The following is a 24,352-nucleotide window of genomic DNA, read 5'->3' as shown; positions in this document are numbered from 1 at the left end:
CACCATGGGGCACCTGGGTGGTGCAGTCAGTTAAGTGAATGACTCTTGGTTTTGGCTTAGGTCATGATCTTTGGGTCCTGGGATCAAGCCTTTCATCTGGCTCCGAGCTCAGCATGGAGCCTACTTGAGATTCTCTCTCTCTCTCTCTCTGCCCATCCCCCAAATCCCCCCGTCCCCACCGTGAAAGAATTGATGGTATTAGTTACATCTGAAAGTGAGGTACAAGGTGGGCTAACAATAATATTGAATTAAAGTCTGTTTAAGTGGCAATTTATTCCCTAGTTCCCTCTGAGAAACTGTTCTACGTCTTCTCTGACTGGAATTATTCTTTGGATGCTGTAAACAGATGGTCCCTCTACTTGGTACACCATGTGCAAACAGTGGGGTTAAGGATACATTCATATATTTAATTGAAGACTCCCTGCTTTCTTCCTCCAACTTGGCTCCCACACAGTGGCAGCCAGATGTATACCTCTTAGCAGAAGTTGGAATCTTCACTGCAATATCTGACCAGACTAAGAGGAATAAAATACCAAAAAACTCATGTTGGAGTTTCCCAAAGAAATTGCCCAATCAGTTATTCTAATAGTGAATGAACTCCTCTCATGGACCCAAAAATCATATTTAGCCTTCCCTTGCCCCATTCTTAAAAATGAGCTGATAACCAAGAATTACCAGGCGTCTGAGGAAAGCATCTAATATGAAAGACAGAGATTTTTTTTTAAGTAGCAAGTTAGAGGAAACAGAAACTATGAAGGGAGAAAAAAAATTGGCAGAGAGGGGAAATGCCCCCGTCTTTAAAAAAACACAGAAAGATAAATGGAGATGTGACCTCCATGAAAGAAGAATAGGATGCTCTAAAAAAAGGAACACGCGAAAACAAGAACGAGTTACAACAAATAAAAATCTAAGTGTAGAAGTGAAAAATAAGAGGAAGGAGACTGCAGAGGGTGGAAAGGATAAAACAATTCAAGAGATGATTCAGGAAAATTGGAAAGTGAAAGCTGTGAGTCTCCCATTGAATCTATCAAATGCCTACTATAGTGGATGAAATTAGATCCATACTGAGGCAGGATCATTATGAAATTGCAGGACACCAAAGACAAGAAGATCCTTGATGTCCAAAGAGAAACAACAGGTTTCATATTAAAGACCAAGAATTCGGTGGGTATTAAGCTTCGGACAACAATAGAAACTAGAAGGTGATGGAACAAGGTTTTCATAAGCCTAAGAGAAAATGACTTCCAGTGTAGAATTCTATATCTAACCAAACTATCAGTTACACGTGAGGTTAGAATAAAAACATTTGCAGATATGCGAGGTCTCCAAAAATATTACCTCACACACATCCTTTCCCAAGAGACTACTGAAGGAAGCTCCATCAAAATGAGGATATAAACCAAAAAAGACACAAGCTCTAAGAACAAGGAAGCCAGCAAAATAGAGAGTGAAGAGAATCCCCAGGATCATAAGAAAGAGAAATCACAAGACAACAGCTGTGCCACAGCCCAGAGAAGAACCCGTCCATATTGGAGCTGGTCAGAAGGTTCTGAGGAAATTGCTTCAAAAAGGTGAAATTGGCAGAATACCTGATGTGTTTCAATATATTGAAACTTACACAACTAGGGAGAGTTTGAGGTTGAATAAGTCATCAGTAGATAGAAAGTCAAGCAAGCAAAAATAATTCATTATTAACTCCAGGAAAACATAATATTGTACAAAAAAGGAAGCGTACTGGTTGGCTACAACATGACCTAGCAGTGAATTGCTTTTCTGTTGTCATTAAAACAGAAGCACAGAGTATTGATCCAACCAAATTGTGAGAAAAGTGCATTGGCAGGATGGGGCACAGGAAATGTGCATGTGTGGTGGGGGTGGGAGATCTTGAAAGAAAGCAGAAACCTCATCTTCCGTAGTGGAAGGTCAATAGATAAAGCCTAGAACTGAAAAATCAAGAAGTAGTTACATAAACATGTTATGTAGAGATACGGCCGTAAATATCGAAAGCATCAGCTAAAGAAGTTGAAAGTGGTTGCCCTTAGAGCATGGGAAGTAGAGGGAGGGGTCTGTTGGTTTTTCTACAAAACTTTCTAGAATTACTGGTCTCTTTAGCTAAGATGCAGATGTAATTTTTAGACATGAATTTTTAAAAAGAACTGGAATCAACTGTGCACATTTCCATCAACTGTTGTGTTTCAGGCTACTATGACCAATGACCATCAAATTTACCAATCCAAATCTGATGTCAGCTTGGCCATTCCAAGGAGGTATAGAATTAGTTACAGAATTTAGAGCTGAATGACACTGTTTTATAGACAAAAACAAAGAAGGCAAGTAAGCTGCCCAAGGACCTCAACTCATTTACAGCAGAATCAGAACTGGAAACCAGAATCCCACCCACCTGGCCCAGTAGTCTTTCCTTGACACTCTCAAGACTCCGCTTTCCTCCTTCTTCCATGTGAGAATGTGCTCCTTATAATGGACAGGACACATGATGGTAGTGGAGGAAGTCAGCCGTGACTCCAGTCCTAGCTCTGCTCCTGACCTGCTGCTCCTTAACCTCACTGAACAGGTTGGTTGTTTTTCCAACTGTGAAATGGGCATAATAATGCCCACATTGCCTACGAAGTAGCATTGTTGTGGGGATCAAAGAAGAGTACAGAGATGAAACCACTTTGTGAAACTGTGAAGCCTTTACAGATACCAGGAGGTGCTATTATTTTCATTAGCACTGCAACTCCCTGTGAGAGACGGCAGTAAAGACAATCTAAAAGTTCCTGGTAGTAATGCTGATGAGAGTTCTTGGGTAGTAGGAAGATAATGGTATCTCAGAAGGCATGGCAAGGGATATTTGAACTATTCTCTCGTGGTCTGGCCCCGAATTTGTCTGGTGCTGCTGCCGTCTATGTATGGGTGGGTGTATAGACTCTTGCAGGCAGAGGTGAGCTTAGAGTCACATTGGGTGCTTTTTGGTCAGGGACACAGATCAGCCATCCACTAGACTATGGACTCTCCTCTGTCCCTGTAGTTGTCGACTTTGTTTTCTAACCCCCTTGCAATTTTTCCCTCTTGGGTTCTTACCAGGAAATCAAAAGCGGAAGAGTTAGACTCCTTCTGACAGTTCTGACTTTCCTACTGAAAGGAAAAATTTCAAAGCAGCACGTCACTGCCTGAAGTGCTTATTAGAGATGCTGTGGAATTGGCTGGAGCACTCCAGAGGGAGGCTTTACAAACAATTCCCAGGCACCGAATCCTGCCCAGGCCACCCTCCACATTCCTGGGGGAGGGGTAGCCTTGGAGAGATGAGGACTCTGTGTCCAAAGGATAGGACTCCTGAACACCTAAAATATAAACCTCTGCCTCTTGCCTGTGACATTTCGGTGTTGAACAATGAGTAGAAGAAACGATACCATGTTACAGACAGTGGCACTCTTATTTGGCAGAATTCGAAACTGATACCAAGTTAAGTGTTTGCCTCAAGCCCCTCATCTGGTCAGGGGCAAAACCAGGACCGGAATCCAGGCCTCTCTCACATCCTTCTTAATGGTGTAGCAAACAGTTTGCCAGAGGGAGAGGAGCACGGTGGGTTCTAGAACGTTCACCGATGTACAGGGAAGGCAGACCTACTATATAATCCTATATTAATAATACAATAATATAAATTGGCTAACACAAATTGAGTGTTATGTGCTGTGTGTTTTACATAAATACTCAGAATCTTACAACAACAGCCCTATGAGTTGGGTCCTGTTTCTACTATTCCATCCTACAAATAAGAGAGGGTCAGTAACTTTTCCAAGGTTGCATGCCCAGTAAGCGGAAGTCCTGGGCTCAAACCCAGTTCTTTCAGACTCTTTACCCCTCCCTCTGGTTGCACTGTCTCCCCGCATTTCCTAAGCCGACACAGGGGTGACTGTGTTTTAATTGTTTGTGGCAACCGCTCTCGCTTCTCTCTCTCTCCCTCTCTTCCCTTTTCTGTGACTCTGAGTTCCCCAGCCTCCGTGGATAGTTGTTTGTGGTTTAAATGACACCGTTTTATTTGGGCTGTTGTCAGAGTGATTGGTACGGTGAAGTCACCCCTGGCAGGTGTTCTGGTGCCTGTCAGAGGAGAGTGGCGTCATGGTCATGGTGAGAGGCAATGGCTGCATATGGGGGGGAAGGGGGAGCAGAGAGGACCTTGGGACAACTTGGGCTGCGTACTGGGGAAGTGACTGGTGGAAGCAGTGATTCATCACCCTGGATGTGCTCAGGACTGGATCCCTGGGATTCTCACAATTTTCACACCCCGGACAAAACTTGATGCATTTAAAAAACTGTGGCTGGGAAGTCATTTTCCTTCGATTTACTTGGGTGATGAGGAAATCATTTTGAAACTGCACATATCAAGAGGCCATTAAAAAAGAACAATGAACAAATTTGGATTTTAGGTTTCTTCTGTTGAAAGGGAGAGACTGTTTTAATTTAAGAGCTGTGATCACAGGCTTATAAAGAGGAATAAACGGAGCCAGGATCTCTGAATCTGCAATGCAAATATGTAAACCCTGGCCAAAATGCAAGGAGACTAGTTTTTGTGTGGCTCCTGAAATCAGTTGTTTAATCTCATACATATGTAATTTCATAGTCACACCTCCCTCATTTGTGGAAATTCAAAAATATTTGTAATCCCCCTTAGCTACAGGTGATCTTAATCATCAGTGGGACTTAAGCAATCAAACTTACTAAATCACATTTTAAAGGACTCTGATTCATGAACTTGCTCACTTCTGCACTATGGAAATAGCACTCATGTGGGAGTCAGATGGCTGTGGGTTCAGGTTCAGATTCTGCCATTCCCTGTGTGATCTTGTGCAAAGTAGCTCTCTGTGCCTCAGTTTTCTCATCTGTCAAATAGAGAGGATTAATGTGGGCTTTCCTAGGTGATTCGGAGTATTAAGTGAAATAGTTTTATTCAAAAATTATGATACATTACCTAACACAGAGCAATCCCATCTTGAATGTTTGTTAATATAAATGCTCGTTCTGGATAGTATTTTGTCTATTCCTGAGATATGTGGTGAAGAAAGTGAAACAGTAAGAGAGAGAGAGAAGAGAGAAAAAATAGAGACAGAAAAGGAGAAGCCCAAATACAGGTTCCCCCCCCCCCAGATGTATCAAGACCAATTCTCCATATAATGGGTCAGAAACTTCTAGTCATCACTCCCCACTCCCATCTATTTTGGAGTAGCTGCAGAAAGTAGTTACATCATTGGGGTTGTAGGTAGTAATAGACAATCATCTACGTCCTCTCGAATTAGAGTCATGGAATGTCAGAGAAGGAAGAAGATCTCTCAGATCTTTTAGTTTACTACTAAGGAAACTGGGGCCCAGAAAGATGATATGACTTGACCAAGGGGACACACAGTTGGCAGGGAAACTAGGACTCCCTACTCCCAACAGCCACACTGGCATCCTTTCCACTCTGAGATTCTCTTTATGGGCTTCATATTCTCTCTATCCCACTCCTTTCCAACTTCTCGTCTTTTCTTAGAGCAGCAAACAGTGCCACACGGGTTGTATGCCTGTTCTTCCTCTCTGGGCTGGAATTGTCGAACATTTCATAATAGGTTCCTTCTGTAGACGATGAACATGAAGAGACTAAGCAAGTGAACTATGGGGTTCCATTAGGCCTCAACTTTCTTTCCACTGGCTTCTTCTTCCAGCCCGAGACTGAAGAGTTGCACCAGTTCTTCCAAGCCCTGGGCTGTGCACAGCAGTCCTAAGGGGCTACTGCTTGGGATATGCAGATGGAAGGGAAGATTTCAGCCAACCGGAATTCTAATTTGAGGCATAAATTAATGCACACCTGAACAGGTGACATTATCCAAATGATAAATTGCTATAGGCACAGGCCATTGTGTTCATAAGGGTGATTTATGGCCCAGGTTTGGAAGTGAACAGAGAAAGAAATATTTAAATGTAGCCATTTAAAAACCAAGCTGTTGGGTTTAGGGCTGTCTTTAAAAAATTGAGGTGTCTTTCCTCTGTCAGAGTTGTCCATATTAATCAAAATAGAGTGAAATAACTTTGTAAATTAAAAAAAAAGAACAGGAAAAAATTGTTTCAAGTAGGACATGTAAGGCTGTTCATTCTTTTCTCCCCCCACCCCAGAACATATTGCCCAGAATGAAACCTGCAGGAGTCTGTACGCATTTTTGTTACATAGGCCTTCCCTCATCCTCTTGTCTTTCGAGGCTAAGCAGAAAATGAAAACTTTAATTGATTTCCTGTCTTATTGAATCTGGGCAAAGATTTTTCTCTCTATAGGCACAGAAATATTTGAAAAAAAACAAAGATGGTTTGTCAACAACAACAACTATCATTTCAAAAGTAGAGTGGAAGAAATCGGCCAGGCTCATCAACACACACACGCACACACACACACACACACACACACACACACACACAATGCCTTGACAGGCATGGTTTTTCCTTCTGAACATAGAAGCCAGATACTTGAGCTCTTTGTCATTTGCTAAAACCCTAAAGGAAGAAAAGAGAGATGGACTTCATGAAATAGTTAGAAGAATTCCCACCCAGCAGAGTCACAAAGAATAAATGAAATTAAGCCCCTTTGTGAGGGACCAAGAGCCCCCTCTGTAAAGCTAGCAATAATGATCGATACTCATGGCTACCACTGGATCCCTACCATGTACTGATCTCCCCACCACCAACATTTGACCCTCACAACAGTCTTTGAGTTGGGAATTGTTATTCACGTCTTCAGATGAGGAAACCGTGGCCAGAGGGATCATAGTTGACACACGATCCAAGGACCTAGCCCTGGGAGCTCTGTCAGGTCTCTCTGACACCACCTCACGTGCTCTTCCTAATTGTCTCTACTTACAGACTTACCAGTGGTGCCCCGTCTTCTGGGACTCCTACCCCACCTCACTCCTGCCAGGCATCCTGGAAGGGCTCTAGGTTTCGCTGCAAGACCATCCATCCCCCAGCAATTAGACCCTGGTACCTCTGTCCTCCTTCCTTTTCCACATCTGTAACATTAATGATTTGTTCCCTACCTAGCTGACGTGGTTGCCGTATCAAATAAAACGAGAGAAAATATATAGGAAAACAGCTTTTTACACTGAGGTACACGGCCACCACCATCATCATCTTCTTATGCTGTAAGACAGTTCTATTACCCCACACCCGCATGCTTCTATTTTATTAGGAAACGCTAAAAAGCCCATGAAGGACTATGAAAGTCATCTGAAATGATGAGTTTCCTTTGCAAGGGTCTGCTCACAAATTCCACACTGTGGCGAGCTGCCTCTCCCGGGCGTTTGGGCGGCTGCATCGGGGCATTTGAGGCCAGAGAGCTTCATGTCTTTATAACATTATGCATTAAAGTCATCTGTAAAATGAAGAGACATTCCAAATAGCCCTTATGTTTTTCATTTTTTCATTTTGGCACGGGGACACGGAGCAATTTTCCAGAATGTTTTAAATAGGAAAAAAACGGTCATTCTCAAGACAGCCGTTCTGTATTCCTGAGCCTCTGGGTCATATTCGCATTCTGAAATATCTGAGCCACTAAAGTCTGTGTTCCTTTAAATGGGCTGTTTCTTTTATTAAAACAAATGAAGGCAGCCTTCATTCCTTATGTAATATTCTTACCTCTGAGCCCTGTGGGCAGGGAGGGTTCAGAATCCTGGAATAAAGCGGTTGGAACTCACTGAGGGAAGGAGAAGGAAGAGAAGGCCACAATTGGAAGAATGCTTTCTGTAACTCCTAACTGCTCCTTTCCACCCGAGGCCTCCAGGGGTCCACGAATTTTGTCTAGCAGCCATGGGATTAAATGCTTTCATAGGGACTGTGCAGGCCAGGGCTATTCCTAAGGGTTGGCAGTAGGGTGCACCCTTTTTTGTGGTCGGCCCTCGATAATAACTCTTTCCATTTTATGTATTGCGTTCACAGTTTAAAAGCTCCTTCACTTCTAGTTTTCGGTGGTTCACTTTAATAAATGTGCCGCCACTGCGTGCCAGTCACTGCAGAAAGTACGGGGAATGCACCCTTGGTGTTGCCCCTGCCCTTGCGGAGGTCACAGAGCGACACAGGTTGGGGGCACCCAATCTGTAAGCAGCTACATACATGCAGCATGATACGTGCTGGAATTGAGACAGGAGAGGTGGGCTGAGGGACCCGTATGCCAACGAGCAGGCCCTCTTCTTCGGGGAGGAGGGGGTGGCTTTGTAAAAAGCAGCAGAGAGAACAGAAGCATGGGAACTGGGTTCCAGAGGATGAATAGGAGCTCAGCTTGGGGAGAATGTGGGATGCTGCGGGGTGGGGCGGGGGGGCGGTCATCCTGTAGGTCGGGCAGAGGAAATGTTCTTTACTAGTCAATAACACGGAAACCTGCACTCAGAGAAAGTCACTCCCTCCTGAGGTCACAGAGAGGAGGCTGCCTTATGTACCTGACGGCTGCACCCAGCCTGGCGGGCTCCCTCTCACAGCCCTGTCCCCTCATTTAGTACGGTTCTCTTCTTAACATCAAAAGAAATGAGAAACGATGTGAAATCTTCACCTCTTCCTTGTGGGTTTATAAGGTTGATACTTTCCACCAGAGCTGAGTCAGAGACACTATTACCAAAGAGAAATTTTGTTTTAAATTTGTCTTCCTGGCATTTCTTTCTCTGCTTCATAACTAAATCCTAAGGCTTGTCATCTTGTTGAGAAGAATTTACAGAGGGTTTGCTATGAGTAGAGCCAGAGAGGTGTTGGAAATGGCTCAATTGAATGGGACAGCTCATCATTCTTCCTTTATTTAGCAAATATTTATGGAATGCCTGTTATCAGTGGTGAGCTGCTAAATGTTTAACAATTGGCTCTCTAGAAAAAATAAATAAATAAAGCCCTGATTTGTAGTGTTTGCCAACTTCTGTGGTGTAAATGCTCCCAATTACAGTTTCAGGCAACCCATCTAAATGTCTCTGAAGGCAAGGGTGGAGGGGAGACACGGAATTGGCACAGACACTGAGCTAGGCATTGAGGTAGATTCGTGATGCCTGCCCTCTATAAGAAATCAGGACCCCCTTGGCTCAGTCGTTAAGCGTCTGCCTTCGGCTCAGGTCATGGTCCCAGGGTCCTGGGATCGAGCCCCGCATCGGGCTCCCTGCTCCGCGGGGGGCCTGCTTCTCCCTCTCCCACTCCCCCTGCTTGTGTTCCCCCTCTCGCTGTGTCTCTCTCTGTCAAATAAATAAAAAAAAAAAAAAGAAAGAAAGAAATCAGGACCCCCTTTTGGGGGCCAGATGAAATCCTAGCTTTATTTCTGTTACTGTTTTCATGAGAAAGCCAGAGATAGAGGTACTGAGAGACAGAGACAGAGAGCTAGAGAGAGAAGAGAAAAGGCTGAGGCATTCCAATACATACATTTTGATAAGAGCTAAAATGCCTCAGCCATCTGTCCCTTCCTGTGCCCCTCCCGCCTTATCTCCCTCTCTGCTGCGGCAGGCTCCAGCACACAGGTGTTTAAAAGAACATCAGATTGCAGGGGCACCTGGGTGGCTCAGTCGTTAAGCGTCTGCCTTCGGCTCAGGTCATGATCCCAGGGTCCTGGGATTGAGCCCCGCATCGGGCTCCCTGCTCAGCGGGAAGCCTGCTTCTCCCTCTCCCACTCCCCCTGCTTGTGTTCCCTCTCTCGCTGTGTCTCTCTCTGTCAAATAAATAAATAAAATCTTTAAAAAAAAAAAAAGAACATCAGATTGCAAAGGAAAATGACAAAGGAAAAAGAAACAAGGCTACTTCTCAGTATGTTTTCACATGAAAGCATAATGATTAACGTAGTATTTTGACGGTGGGATCTTGTTGGCTTAAGACCTTGTTTTCCTTTGTGACCCAGCACTCCCCTCCCCAGTATTTTTGGATCAGTGCAGAATATAAAAAAATAACTGTAAATCGCTCAGAAGGGGTCAATGAGGCTTTGCATGGATACCTATCAACCTCTGACTCTGACAAGGAACCCCAGCTATCTTCCATGGATTTTCCGTGGCCAGTCTTGGGCCCTATTCGTGCCCCAGGCTGCTGATGGTGCGGTTTCAGGAGAAACTGCTTGCAAGGTGTGATTGAGAGGACACTCCTTTGCTGAAATGTCACTATTAGAGAAGTATTCCTTTCTTTCTTTTTTTTTTATTTAAGATTTATTTATTTATGGGGGGGGCAGAAGGAGAGGGAGAGAGAATCTCAAGCAGACTCCCCACTGAGCGCGGAACTGGACACGGGGCTGGATCCCACGACCCTGAGATCATGACCTGAGCCAAAACCAAGAGTCGGATGCTTAACCAACTGAGCTGCCCAGGCGCCCCCAAGTATTCCTTTCACTGATGGCAGTCCTTCTTGCTAATAGATATCTACAAAAACTTTGCTTTGCTATTTTCAAGCTTTGACACCTTAGGATAAAACAGTTTATCAGAGAAGTTAGAGAAGAATAGTTAGCTAAAAGTACGTTTTACAGAGAAAAGGAGAGAGTCTGAGCAGGGCTTCAGAGATGGGCAGAAAGGGGTGGAGGCCTCAGTTTCAGGGATCCCAGGGGAGGAAGGCAGATGAAGAACTTATTGGAGGGAAGGTCCCTGCCTTTTCCCTGAGAACATGCAGACTACATGTTAACCCTCTCCAGATGACTCATCATGAACATGAATAACCAGACCACACCATGACACCCTGATGTCCTCAGGTCTTTAAAAAAAAAAAAGCTTTTTATTGAGCAATAACAAGGTGCCTCTGTTAGCTCATTACATAATTATCTCATTTTCACAATAACCCTGTAAGTTTGATAAGCCTATTCCCACTCTAAAGTGAGGATGTATCATTCCTTTGTAGAAGGAAACTAGGGGTCAGAGATGGGAAGTAACTGACCCAAGATTGCACAGCAATTAAGTGGCAAATTCTGGCCATCCAACTTGGGTCTGCCTCCTAAGCCCGTGCTCCCCACATTGTGTTGTGCTGTGTCTTCGGGTGGGTATGGCTTGCTGACACTTCACGTGGCTTCAGGCTATTGGATTTTGTATTACTTCCGCTTGCTTTAGTTCCTTTTGGATCTTCCTACTTCAGTGGTCCGTAATCACCTGTGGTGGTAGTCAGGGTGCCTTGCCCGGGGGCGGGGGGGGGGCCTCTCTCGGGGGCTCCCTCTCCCCCTTCTAAGGAGCCAGTGTTTCGTTTTAGGAACCAGATAACTCAGCTTGTTGTTTCTCTGTAGAAAAAGAGCCTAAGGATGCTGAGTCCTAACAGCATCTCTAAGTCTGTGGGCTTGATCTTTGACACGTACCTTGAGCGGGCTTCATCTGATTTGTTTTTTTTAATTCTTTGCTATTTTCTAAATAAATGAAATCATGAAGTATTACATTTTATTGGTAAAATATTCCGTATATATTTAGATTTATTTTTTTAGTTATACTGCAGGTGAAGAGAGAGAGAGAGAGAGTGTGTGTGTGTGCGCGAAGAAGAGAAGGAAGAGAGAGAGCTCATGAGCTTAGCAACTTGTTTGGGTTCGTGCATTAAATAAGGTGGGTTTTTTTCCTCCCATATATAATAATTGGCTCAATGACTATTGCCAGGTGAAAACTTTTGTAATATGTGTCTCCCTAATGCCAGAATTCAAGCTCGGTTAATCAAACTGGTCTTCCTCCAGGTTGGGCAGGGGCTGGTCCTGTGCACAATTCCAGAGCAGTGATGATCATATTAATGTTTTAGCTACCTGGCTGATCTTACAGGCTTCAGTACACCATCAAAGTGTCAGCCTAGCTCCTGGAAATTTTAGTAAAACCAGTTTGCACGGGCAAGACCCTTCACCTCTCTGGGGGCCTCCAAGACCACATGTGGTGAGGGAGGACCTGGCTGGACCTGGCAACTGCTTGATGGGCCCACTTAGATATATATCCAGGGAACGGCTTCTTCCCATCAACCACGTGTTGGTCTTGGTGAAAAACCAGCGCGTGCTGTTTCCTTATAAATGACTCCGGTGTCCTTAGCAGTGCTAGTAAGGAGTTAACATCTCGTATGCAGAGTGTGAGGAGTCTTACATAACTCATTCAGTCTCATCTCATGGGTGTTTTTCTGTAAACTCTGCCAGAACTAATTTCACGGTTTTAAAACAACTCATGGTACCAAAAGAATGCGTAATGAACTGCCATGAGATATGATCGTTTCCCGTTTATAAGGAAAAGACCTGTAGCTCCTGGGGACTTATTAGGAATAATTTCTCAATTAAGCCAACAACCCAGGCCCTTGGAAGGGCATGAACAGTGCAGCAGAGATAGTTCTGGAAGGTCCTGCCTCTACTGGAGCTCCAGAGTGCTCCCTTCCTTTCATGTCATCCCCACCTTTGTCTGGCTTTCTCTTTCTTTTTCTTCTCCTTTTTTTTTTTTTAATTATTGCGGTGTAATACATACAGGATTCACCATGTTAGCTGTTAGAAGCTGTATGATTTAGTGGGATTTAGCACCTTCACCTGGTTGTGCAGCCATCCCCACTGTCTAGTTTCAGAACACATGTGTCATCCCAAAAGAAACTCCCTTCCCAGGAAACAGTCATTCCCCATTCCCAGCCCCCGGCAACCACTAGTCTGCTTTTGGTGTCTGTATATTTACCAAGTGTGGGGATTCATGTCAGTGGAATCATCTGTTAGATGGCCTTTTGGTTCTGGCTCCTTTCACTCAGCATAATGCTTTCAGGGTCCATCCACATTGTAGCCCGTGTCAGGCCTTCATTCTTTTTTTGTGGCTGAATAATATTCTGTTGTGGGAATATACCAGCTTGTGTTTATTCATTCAGTAGTTGATAGACAGGTAAGGTTTTTCTGCCTTTTCTGATTGGGAATAGGAGTGCTATGCAGATTTACCTGCAGGTGTTTATTTGAACACCTCTTTTCAGTTCTTTACCTAGGAGTGGAACTGCTGGGTGACAGGATCATTCTATGTTTAATATACTGTGGAACTACCAAAATGTTTCCAAAGTGGCTGCACCGTTTTACGTTCCCACCAGCAAGGTATGAGGGTTCCAATCTCTCCACGTCTTTGCCAACTGCTTGTTGTTTTCCTTTTTCCTATTTAATTGCCATCTTCATGGGTATGAAATAATATCTGTCTGGCTTTCTTTAGAGGGATTTGTTTCTAAAAACCGTTTGTGGATTTCCAGGGGTAGAAAGCTCATACGGACTGAAGCACCGTGATAGCTCAGCTCAGCCTTCCACCCACCCCATTCCACCTCTAGGTTTAGAAGTAGGCTCCTGCATTTAGGGACATCAAAAGGGTCACCTCCAGGATTGCAGTGCATGTCAGAACTGTCCAGGTCTCACCTCACTCCATGAGCTTGTGCCATCTCCTGGAGTCCCTTCTAGCATATGCAGTTTGTGGGTCCCACAAGCAGTTTGTGGGTCACACCAGAGCTAACCTACCCCCCCACCCCGGTACAGAGTCATAGCCCTTGGCTTGCCGCTGCTCCAGGCTTCTTTCCACTCTGTCACGAACCATGGCTTCGTTTCACACTTCCTGTTTTGAGGATGCAGAGGTTAGAAAAATATTGTGATGATGAGGACGATAATATTTACATAAGCTTTAAACATTTTGATGCCCACAATAGTCCTGCGATGCAGACCAGACGTATCAGGTAGTACTACCCCCGTGTTAAAGGGGAAGAAAGCAAGGCACAGCGCCAGTTAGGTATTTGCCCAGAGCTCTTTCCACTCTAATATATTGTTCTAAATAATGTTCCCTGGTGGTACAGTGTCATGCAGTCTACAGGGCATCTTCACATCGAGTAGGGCTGGAGGAGAGGGAAGGATGGGGGGTCTGAGTGAGAGGAGTTGGCATACATGGTCGGGTATAGGGGGTTCATTAGGAAGGTCTCTTCTGATAGCCTGAGGATGACAACTAAACCAGTTGTTTCTGCTGGCTCACTGTGGAGGGAAGGTAGGGAGGCAGCTGTTTGAAGTTGTGATCTTAACAGTTCAGTGGCTGCTCCAGAACATTCCGTCATCTTTGTGCCGTATGAGTAGATGCCCATGCACCTACTGTGTCATACTGGTGTCAGACCGTGCCCAGCACTGAGGTCAAAGGACTGAGCCTTCTCTCAGGGAGCTTCAAGTCTAAACAGTTGTCAACTTTTTAACTCAAAAAATACTGTCCTCAGGTTTGGCCACCTTTTCTGGGACAGGTCATAAGAAGAAGAATGTGGAAGCAAATTCTGTGTCTCAAGCAACCCATCTAGGGGCTGTGGCTTTATTGTTGCCACTGCTGTTGTTTTGTGATGAGTACAGGAATAAAGTGACAAGTTGCTGCCAGCCTGCAGCTGGCTAGCCCACCTTGAGCATTGGTTTGGGGACGCCATTTTGAATTCTCTCTATACTTGTCCCGACTACCAGCCACAAAATCCAGGTTGGCTCTTTAGAGGTAAGGATTCTTTGCTCTGATCCCTGAGCTGGAAGACATCTAGTGGGTGGGGATTTGGGATGCCTGCCAATACCCCAGGATATGTATGCCAAAATAATGATGGATTACAAAGTCTGATGCTTATGGCAGGGTCTTCTTGAGGCTTTTATGTGGTTGGCAAGCAGTGAAGGGGGTGTCACATTTTAGAAGCTAAGGTCTAGGATTTGGTTTTAGACAAACCCCTCTGAGAATGGTCCTTCGTTTTTCCCTCCCATTTCCCACATTTGCTTGGTTGAAGGACTTGAAGTAGAAAGGCAGGACTCCACATGTAAGCTGTTCTTGAGCAGGAAACTCAAGGATATGGGCAGATGGGCCAAAGCACCCATCTAAACAGAAAGCAGGGAAGGAAGCCAGGTACTTTTGACTTGGGCTCTAATTAAAAGACAGCTCTGCACCATCAGAAGTTCTTTTATTCGACATCCAGTGGCCAATGGCTTAGAAGGTTCTGGTTGTCATTTTGAAGATCTATTGGATTTTGCTGTCAGACACCCACAGACAGCTCACAGGGACATCAGTGATTCAGTTGCCTCTGACGTCAGTGGGTATTTGGATATCAGAAAGCAGGCTTTGGCTCACTGATTATGTACCCAGAATATCCCCCTGGGGTTCTGTTATTGTCTTTCCCCAAAGGGCAGCATAAAAGCAGGTATGATGGTCTTAAGGTGGCCAAGTTCAAATCTAAGAGCCATTCAAAAACACAAATGATGTGTATTCCACACTGTGTGCTACAAGTTCAGAAATTGGAGCAAATTAAAAAAAAGAAATTTAACCTGGGACAGACATGTGACTAGGAGGCAAAAAAAAAAAAAAAAAGGTTTATCAAGGATGCTGTGAAATAAGCAGAAAATTATTCAACATTTCTCTGCTCTGTTCGTTAAAGTAATGTGTTAGGCTTTGAAATTTTCTGTTTCAGTCAGACCTTTATTTCATGTATGCCAGTATTTGTAAATAATTATATTAATGTGACATTTTAAGTAGACCTGTTTCCAAACAGCCTGTTATTCACAGTAGCTGTTTTCTGGGGAGAAGAGAAAGAGTGGAACGCAGTGCACTCAGCAGAATCATAAAGCTCCTGCCAATGAAGGGACCAAATAATCCCACCTTTCCCCTGCTACCTCAGAGAGGCCACTGGGACCCAGGTCCTCAAGGAGCCGTTTTAGAGTACACCAAGTCAGTCAAGAACCTCCCAGGCCTTGCTTCATTCAACAGAGTCTCAGAAGCACTGAGGTAGGATGGAAAGTCTCCCCAGCTCAGATGTCACAGAGCATCATAACTGAGGAAGGCCACCCTGGGGAGCACCTCCTGGAACGTGGTGGTCTAGCCTTAGAGTCTAGCCTGGCTTCAGTCCATCTCTACGGCAAATCACCAGAGAGCTCTTTGAATTTCCACAGATTCTCCCCCTAGTGAAACATGGACACACTGAATATTTCATTAACTGTTCCCAGTCCTTCGGGCCTCTTGGCTCCCCTACTCTCTACTACTCACACAGGCAGGACTTGTGCAGTGAACTTCTGTGCTTGGCTAAGCACATTCTGATGTGGTTTAATGTAGTTCCTTGGTGTTCAAGGTGACTAGGAAATGGGCATCCAGCATCAATATATTGCAAATGTGAGAGGAAATCTGACAGTTGGGATAATAAAACCACCTTACCTTTATCTGTTTAGGGCTTTACAGTTCGCAAAGCATATGCACTATAACTTAACTCATGGTATTACTTTAACAATGGGAGTATATTTGGGGTTATTTTTTGAATTGTGAGGCTGAGACTTATTAGTTCTTGGTTGAATTTTATGAGTTTGATCATTAATAAGACTCAGTTACCTTCACCATAATGGAATACAAATAATAATCATAAAAATTAAATGGAGACTATTATTAATATACAGCTCCAATTTAGTCATAGAACCAAAGTATCTTCAGGCCAAAAGGAACTTTTGAGATTACTTATTCCATCTTTTCACTTTAGAAATAAGGAAACAAATGCACGGATAAGTTAACTTTGTGCCTAAGATCAATCACATAGCTAGATAATAAAAACCAAATTTTTGTTTTTGTGGGGTTTTTTGCGGGGGGGTTGGTATTTAGGGAGAAAGCTGGAAAAAAACAGAATTTATACAATTTATGGGTTCTGTTTAGAGGTCATGTGTCATTTAGTCTATATGGGATAAATTTTCTACCTACTAGAAAATTTAATAACTGCTTACTTAAAAAATTTTTTTGTGTTCCTCATTCCTTTTTATAGATTTGACTTATCATTTGGTGTTACTTCCCTTCCAACTGAGGAACTTCTTTTATCATTTCTTTTAGTGCAGGTCTCCAGGTAATGAATCTCTCAGTTTTAGTTTATCTGAAAATGACTTTATTTTGCCTTTATGCCTAACTGTAGACTTCTGGATTGACAATGTTTTTCTCTCTGTACTTTAACAGTATTGCTTCATCATCTCCTGGCCTTTGTTACTCTTTGAGAGAAGTTAGCTGTCATTCACATTGTTGCTTCTCCTGTAAGGAGTGTGTGGGTTTTTTCTGGCTGCTTTCAAGATTCTTCTCTCTATCTTTGGATTTTAGAGAATTGACTGTGGTGTGCCTATGTATGATTTTCTTTGTATTTATCCTGCCTGAGATGTGTTGAGCTTCTTAGATCTGTAAGTTAATGTCTTTCACCACATTTAGGAAGTTTTCAGTCATTCCGCCAAATGTATTTTTATGGCCCATCCTCTCTCCCTTGTCCTTCTGAAACTTCATATTCATGTATGTTAGACTGTTTGATGGTCTACAGTGCTCAGGTTTCAGAGGCTCTGTTCACTTTTCTTCATTTTTTTCTCTCTGTTTTTAAGATTAGATACTTTCTACTGATCCATCACAGACTCTCTCCTGTCATCTCCAAGCTGCTGTTAAGCTCAAACAGTAATTTTTTTCATTGTAGTCATTCTTCTTTTCAACTCTAGGCTTTCCATCTGGTTCATTTTTATAGTTTCTTTTTCCCACTGAGGTTCCATATGTGTTCATTTATTATGTATATAAGTCTTTCAGTTCCTCGAATATATTTATAGTACCTTCTTTAAAGTCCTTATCTGCTAAATGCATCATCTGAGTATTCTTGGGGTGAGCTTCCATTGACTGCTTTTCTTTTCCTGAGTATGGGTTAAATTTTACTCATTCTTTGCATGTCTAGTAACTTTTTGTTAGGTAATAGATAATATGAATAACTGTTGCTGAGACCCTAGGTTCTGTTATGTTCCTTTGAAGATAAATTATTTTAGCAGCCAGTTAATTTGGCTGGTCTCAAACTCTAGCTCTGTCTTCGGGGTGGTCAGCAGCAGCTAAAGTCTCTTTTCTGTTGTTTCATCTTTCAGTTGCTGCTTTGTATTGGGCCCCTTGAGATCTCCTTCATACATGCATAGTTTAGCAGTCAGCCAAAGATTCAGGCAGATTTTATATACCGATTTGTGACTCGTTCCCTCTGCAGTTCCCACCCTTCCAGACTTTCTCCCCTAACTTTCTTATTCCTCTTCCAACCCTGACTTTATTCTCTGACAGCTTAAGATATCCAGAGCCAAAAACTGACTGGAGAGTGCTCTCAGGCAAAATTTCCTAAATCCACAGATTTTACCAAGTGGAGGCCCTGTCTGTCACGGTGAAGACTGTATTCCAGTTTTCTGTCTGCTTTTGGTTGCACTCCATTGTCATCAAATCATTTTTTAAGACTTATTTTGTGTAGACATTTTAATTGTTATCTGCAGGAGGATTAGTGGACCATTGCCAGAAGCCAATAGTGTGTATATTTACATTTAGATTTTTCAAAACATGTTGACTCTGTATCACAGCTCAGTGAGGCAAAACTAGTATTACAGATAAGGAAATAGACTCGCGGGGGGGTGGGGGTGAATGACTTGCCCAAGTTCACCCAGCTTTGTACTAGCTGAACTAGCCATGGAAGCCAGAGCCCCTGACTTTGGCCCCGGGCTCAATTCCACAGTTGGTGTTGTGCACATTTGATTCTAAATGAGCCAGACTTTTCCGATGCCACAGCTTCTATTGCATTCTGTTCCTACTACACACTACTAAACAAACAAATGACAATGTTGGCTTTTTGAAGCTTTTTGGTCCAAAGGAAGGATCTGGGGCCTCCATGGATCACAGAGATCTCTAAGAAGACTGTGCCATGCTGGTGTTGGAAGCAAAATACCTGGAGCAATCCTAGAGCCAACTGATACCTGCAAGCCCCAGCATGCATGATTGTGAAACTGAAGCCAGTCCAGAAGTTTCTTTTTGGGGAAGTCATATACAACCATGACAGGAATGTTATGGGTTACCTATCCAGGACTACCTATTAAAAATTTTAGTGTAACAGAACTGAAAACTCAACCTGCATCAGCCCTTGTGGTTGGGGAGGGTGTTTTGCTCCCCTCTCTCCTGGGGACTTAGTGCAAAGTATCTGTAGGTTGACATTACAGGAAGACAAGAGTAGTTCTCAAGCCAGGGTCTGCATAGATATTTTCAAATACATCTACAACCTTCTCTACTCTCCAGGTTCTAGATATAAGTTTTCTACACCTCTCTCAGTCCTGGATGTTCCTCAGGCCATGATGCTACATCAAGTTTTAGTCATCTTCCAGCTTCTTGAGAGAAATATCATTCTCTACTAGCCCTCCCAACCAGTTCCCACCCAGTTCCTCCCTTTCACATCAACGTTTGCATTTAGCTAAGGTTTCTCAAAGTGTGGTCTTAGAAAACCTGCAGCAAGATCACAGGTGGTTCTGGAGATCTACGGCAAAGCACTATAGTGCTTTATAGAACTCTGGTGACTGTAGTTAATAACACTGGATGTATACTTGAACGTTGCTATGAGAATAGAGCTTTAATGTTCTCACCCTAACAATAGCAACAACAAAATGGTAATTATGTGAGGTGAAGGATGTGTTAACTAACCTTATTGTGATAAACCTTTTAGAATATGTATGTGCATCAAATCACTGTTGTGTACACCTTAAACTTCCACAATGTTGTATGTTGATTACAACTCAATAAAGCTGGAGGGAGGGGTGCCTAGGTGGCCCACTTGGTTAAGCACCAACTCTTGGTTTTGGCTCAGGTCGTGATCTCAGAGTCCTGAGATTGAGCTCCACACGGGGCTCCGTGCTGAGTGCCGAGTCTACTTGAGATTCTCTCTCACTCTCCTTCTGACCTTCCCACTCATGCTCTCTCTCTCTCAAATAAATAAATGAATCTTTAAAAAAACAAACAAATAAATAAACAAAGCCGGAGGGAAAGATCATGGGTGGGCACATATATTTAAAATGCAGGTTCTCAGGTACCACTCCAGTTATAAGAAATTAAAAATTAAACACTCCGGTGTTTGTGCCCAGGAATCTGCCATGCAGCAAGGGATCCAGGTGATTTCAGTACTCATGAAAGTCACAGAACCACTGATCTGGGTGAAATGAGGAATGCTAAGAGCAATCTAAAGCCTAAAGACTGACCTATATGAGCCATGTGCCTTCTCACTTGGGGACATCTGTTCGTTCTTAGTTCTTTCTTTCTTGTGTTCTTTCTTTCTTTCTATTTTTCATGTATTTATTTTAATTTTTGGTCACAGGTTCTCAGATGGAAAAACGTGATTCTTAAAAATCAATTCTGTCTCCAGCCCTAATCAGCTTATCATCTGGGCTGCTGTGATGCTCAAGGAGACTACCCCTGCCCTTTCTTTGGCTGAGCCTGTCACACTGTGTACTCTCAAGAAGCTCCTTTTCCTGTAGTTACTCAGTTCATGCTACCCACATTTATGAAATGCTTTTTACATGCAAGGAACTATGTCCGAGGGGCCAGAGGTAGACGCACCTCAAAGCTAATAAAGCTTAAACCTCAGAACTCCTCACTTGCATGGGTTTTTTCCAAGGTCCTGGGAGGACATAATATGTTCTCATGGTTATATGTTTCTGTGATATTTGTAAAAGTTACAGTTTTAAGTTCTTTTTCTTAAAGAAAGTACCCCAACTTGGATAAGCTTCAGCCACCATCCTGAACGTATATTTGCCCCTGTAAAGAGCTTATAAGTAAGCAGTGTGAGAAAGAGACATACACATGAATGATTAAAATACAGTGTGGTAGGTGCAATGTGGACCCTCTTCTGGGTATTCTGGGAACATATTTGTGAGAAGGAAGGTGATCAGGGAAGACTTCCTGGAGGAGGTGATGCCTGATGTTGGCCATGAAGTGGAGGAAGGAAGACTCTTCCAAAGAAATAGCTTGAGCAGAGTTAGAGGTGAGATATATCAAGGGGAGGGGTGAGATATTAAAGCACTTTGTTATTTGAGGGCATTTCCTTTAGGTGAGGGGAAACTCCAATAACAGGATGGTGAAGAGATTCCATTTCCAGTAAACTATATGGACTGTGAGGCTGTGTTCCCCAGAGCACACCTGATCCTCAGCATCCTGGAGCCCAGCTGGCCCCTCTACTTGAGCTTTAGGAGACCTATTAGTTGACTACATCAGTAATTGTTCTTCAAGGAAAAATAACCCTTTTACTCTTCATTTCTTCTCCCATATCCCTCCAACCCTTCTTTACTGTCAGCCTTGCAAATCAATATTTCATTTTGAAGAGCCTTGTTTGATGCCAGTTCTGCTTATTTGCTTCCCAGCCACTGTGGGTAATGCTTTGTAGGTCTGTCAGTATGTAAATTAAACCAAGCATAGATAGCTTTGTGTTGCTTAATGTTCAGCTGATAAAAATTAATGTGGTGTGAAATGAGCATTTTATCTGACTGCAGATACAGTGACGGAGTTAATTAGACAGGCAGAGGGAAAATGTTATTAAGCAAGATGGGGGCTTTCTCCTAGAAGGGGGCCCCAACACTCAGACAGAAGGTTCAGAAGGGCCATGGCTGTGGCCAGGGTGCCCAGGCTGAGGCAGGCTCAGAGCAAGGAGGCAGGGAGTGTGCCCTCTTTAAGCGGTCAGCCCCACAGTGCTGATGGCTGTGTGGATCCTGCCTGGATAGGAGGGGAAGGATGCACAGGCCAAGCCAGGCCGGCCACTTCCAGCTCGCTGCAAAGTGCACACATCAGCATTTGCTGGGGCGGCTGCTTCTTGGTGCAACATCACTGCCATTGCTAGAGAAAGTAGTTTCGTTCTTAAGCAAGGAAGAGCAAGAGGACAGGCCGAGCAGCACCCCACTCGGCAGTCAACCAGGGCAGCTAGGAACCCCAGTCTCTGACTAAGATGTCTTGAGCTGGAAGTGTTCCCCCTGCCCAGCCATGATCTGCCTCCCCCACTCAACTGCATGCTTCTTGGGGTCGCAGATGTCTTGCTCATCATGGTGACCGCAATGCTGAGCACATGGATGCTTCATAAATGTCAGTGGAATGAATGAATGCACATGATGCTCCCTCTGCCTGAAATCTCTTCCTGCCCACGCTTCTAGCCTCTGGACCTCATACACTGCTGAGCGTCTTTCTCATTGCAGCTCAAATGTCACATCTTGACCAGAGCTTCTCCTGCCTCCCTGACAAGATCAGTCCCCCAGACAGACTCTTGAGACACCTTATACTTTTCCTTCACAGCACCTCCCAAATTTATGATGAACTATTTGTGTGCCTGCCACCCTCACTAGACTGTGAACTCCTCTAGAGTAGGGACTGGGCTCTTTCGCCACAGTATCCCCAGCACCCCAGGGTGCCCAGCACAACCGAGTGTGAATGAATGAATGAATGAATGGTCTTTCTGATACCTAGTAGATTCCTATTCTTTCATCAGTACCTCGTTTCAGAAAGGTTTCCTAGGCACCCCGGCAGAGTTTCTCCTTCCTCTGAGTTCCCATAGCACTTTGTATATTGCAGCGATAGGCTTGCCAAAGGGCGGCCCTAATCTTGGTTTATATACTATTCTAACCTATTAGGATACAGCTCCTTGAGAGAAGTCATGGGGTCTTATTCAGCTTTACAGCCTCAGTACTTAGCACAGCACCTGGTTTTTGTAAGTGCTCAGTATGGGACTGCAGAACTAGTAAAAAGCAAGCAAACAATTATAAGTATCCCTGGGTTAAACAGTATTTCAGTTAAACGCACAAATCCTTTGCCACTTACATAGGCTCTCCCATCCCACCCCTTGCCAAGGGACACCCAGAAAGATGACCACCGCTGTGAGGCTGTGAGGAAATGCCATGTTTACTGGATACTTCATGATTCCTCTTACCATTTGATGAAGGTATAACCTTTGCAGATGGTACGAGAGGGACTTACGCAGTGTTTAATCCCATGCCTGCTCCATCCACCTCTCAGCTCCCAAACTTTGTAGCAGCTGCTTAAGCAGCAGCAGGGCCTGCTGTTTTGATAGCCCCATGTGGTTACCCAGCACTTCTCCCCAATTACCCTGCGAGGTCTCATTTGATGAGCCTACCCCTACCTTTAGAGCATTGCAGGACTTACTATAGACTTGCTCTCTGCTCCTCGTTTGCAAAATGGGATGACTGCGTTTTGAGAGAGGTAGACTAGAAGGCTTGAGTATCGTCAGAATACACTGATGAGGTTCCACGCACACCCCACCCAGTGGTTCCCAAGTCACCCTATCCTGAGAAAGGCCATGGTTCTTGTTCTGTGATTATGCAGGACTCTCCACACCTCTGCTCATAAGGTTGCTAAATAATTATCACACACTGAGACTCCCAGGAGGGAGCTGCCCCTGAGTGAGGGCTGGATCCAGTCAGGTGAGCATTGGGTAGGGAGGAGACTTCCTGTTTGTTTGCCAAACCCAGGTGAGACAGGGCCTTAGAACCATTAGGGAAATAGCCAAACTCAGGGCAGATAGTTCTACAGATGAATCTGCCCCTTTCCCCCCTTTCTCCTGGTCCTCTATCATCACAAAGCTGCTCAGTATTCCTGCTTCAGAGTGGCCATCCTCTGGGTGGCCCTGATGACAGGAGGCTGGTCTTCCCCCACCCCCCGGAAGAGCCCCCTTCTCTGTCTGCCTGCCTGCCACTGGACTGTGCCCCTAAATTGGCCCAACCCACTCCTGTGGCATAAGCTCCACCTCACCCAAGAAGATTGCTTCCATCATGTTTTTCTAGGAAGGCCCAAGACCCTTTATAGAGGTGGCCAAAGAGGTGGTTCCTTGTCGGGAAAAAAGTAATACCAATATTTACCTTTTTAAGGCATTTTCCTTTATGTTATCTGGTTTTATCTTCTGATCATTTAGCAAAAGGCACACTGATGGTATCACAGTTGACAAATGGGGCGATGGAGGGACAGAAAAGTTTAGTGATTTGTCCAAGGCAGTATTGCCATCTGGAAGTCACTTGGATTCACTGATGGCATGGGCAGCCCAGCTCTCAACCGTGGTGATGTCCTTTATGTGTGAAAATGGTATCTCCAGCTGATGAAACCCTCAGAGGCCTGGAACCATGACTTTTACCTTGTTCCACAGGATGCCGTGCAAAGGCAGGTCATTAACAAGAGATTTTGGTGAGGTTAATTGTCAAGGATTCATTCGCTCCACTCATGTAGTGCTTAAATAGTTCCTGAGCACCTGCCAGGCAAGGTGCTGGGGATAGGATGGAAAGCAAACACAGAGTGCCTGTTCTGAGGAGCTAGTAGTCTTGTGGGGGAGATGGAGTATATCAAATTGTCACCAGATAAATGTAAAATAACAACAGTGACAAGTGTGATGAAGGATATGTCCTCTGAGAATACATAGTAGGGGATTTGTCTCACATGAAAGAGAGCAAAGTTTCCCTGAGGAAGGAATGATCAGAAACGTGAATAGGACTGAACCAGGCAAAGGGAGTATCATGTGCAAAGGCCCTGTGGAGAGATGAAGAATATGTGTTTGAGGAACTGGGTGAAGGCTATAAGGACGGAGCCCAGAAACACAGGAAAAGCAGCATGAGATGCAGCTGGAAAGG

General features: G+C 44.1%; 1 protein-coding gene across 1 annotated transcript in view; it reads left to right on the top strand.

The window, feature by feature from the left end:
- Positions 1-24,352, top strand: part of RORA (RAR related orphan receptor A) — a 704,001-nt gene that overhangs the window by 396,791 nt on the left and 282,858 nt on the right. The gene's annotated exons all lie outside the window — the stretch shown is intronic.

Source organism: Phoca vitulina, unplaced genomic scaffold (assembly GCF_004348235.1).
Source record: "Phoca vitulina isolate PV1807 unplaced genomic scaffold, GSC_HSeal_1.0 scaffold20, whole genome shotgun sequence".
NCBI lineage: Eukaryota > Metazoa > Chordata > Mammalia > Carnivora > Phocidae > Phoca > Phoca vitulina.
The sequence above is the reverse complement of the archived record's forward strand: the minus strand, read 5'-3'. Positions and strand labels throughout refer to the sequence as shown.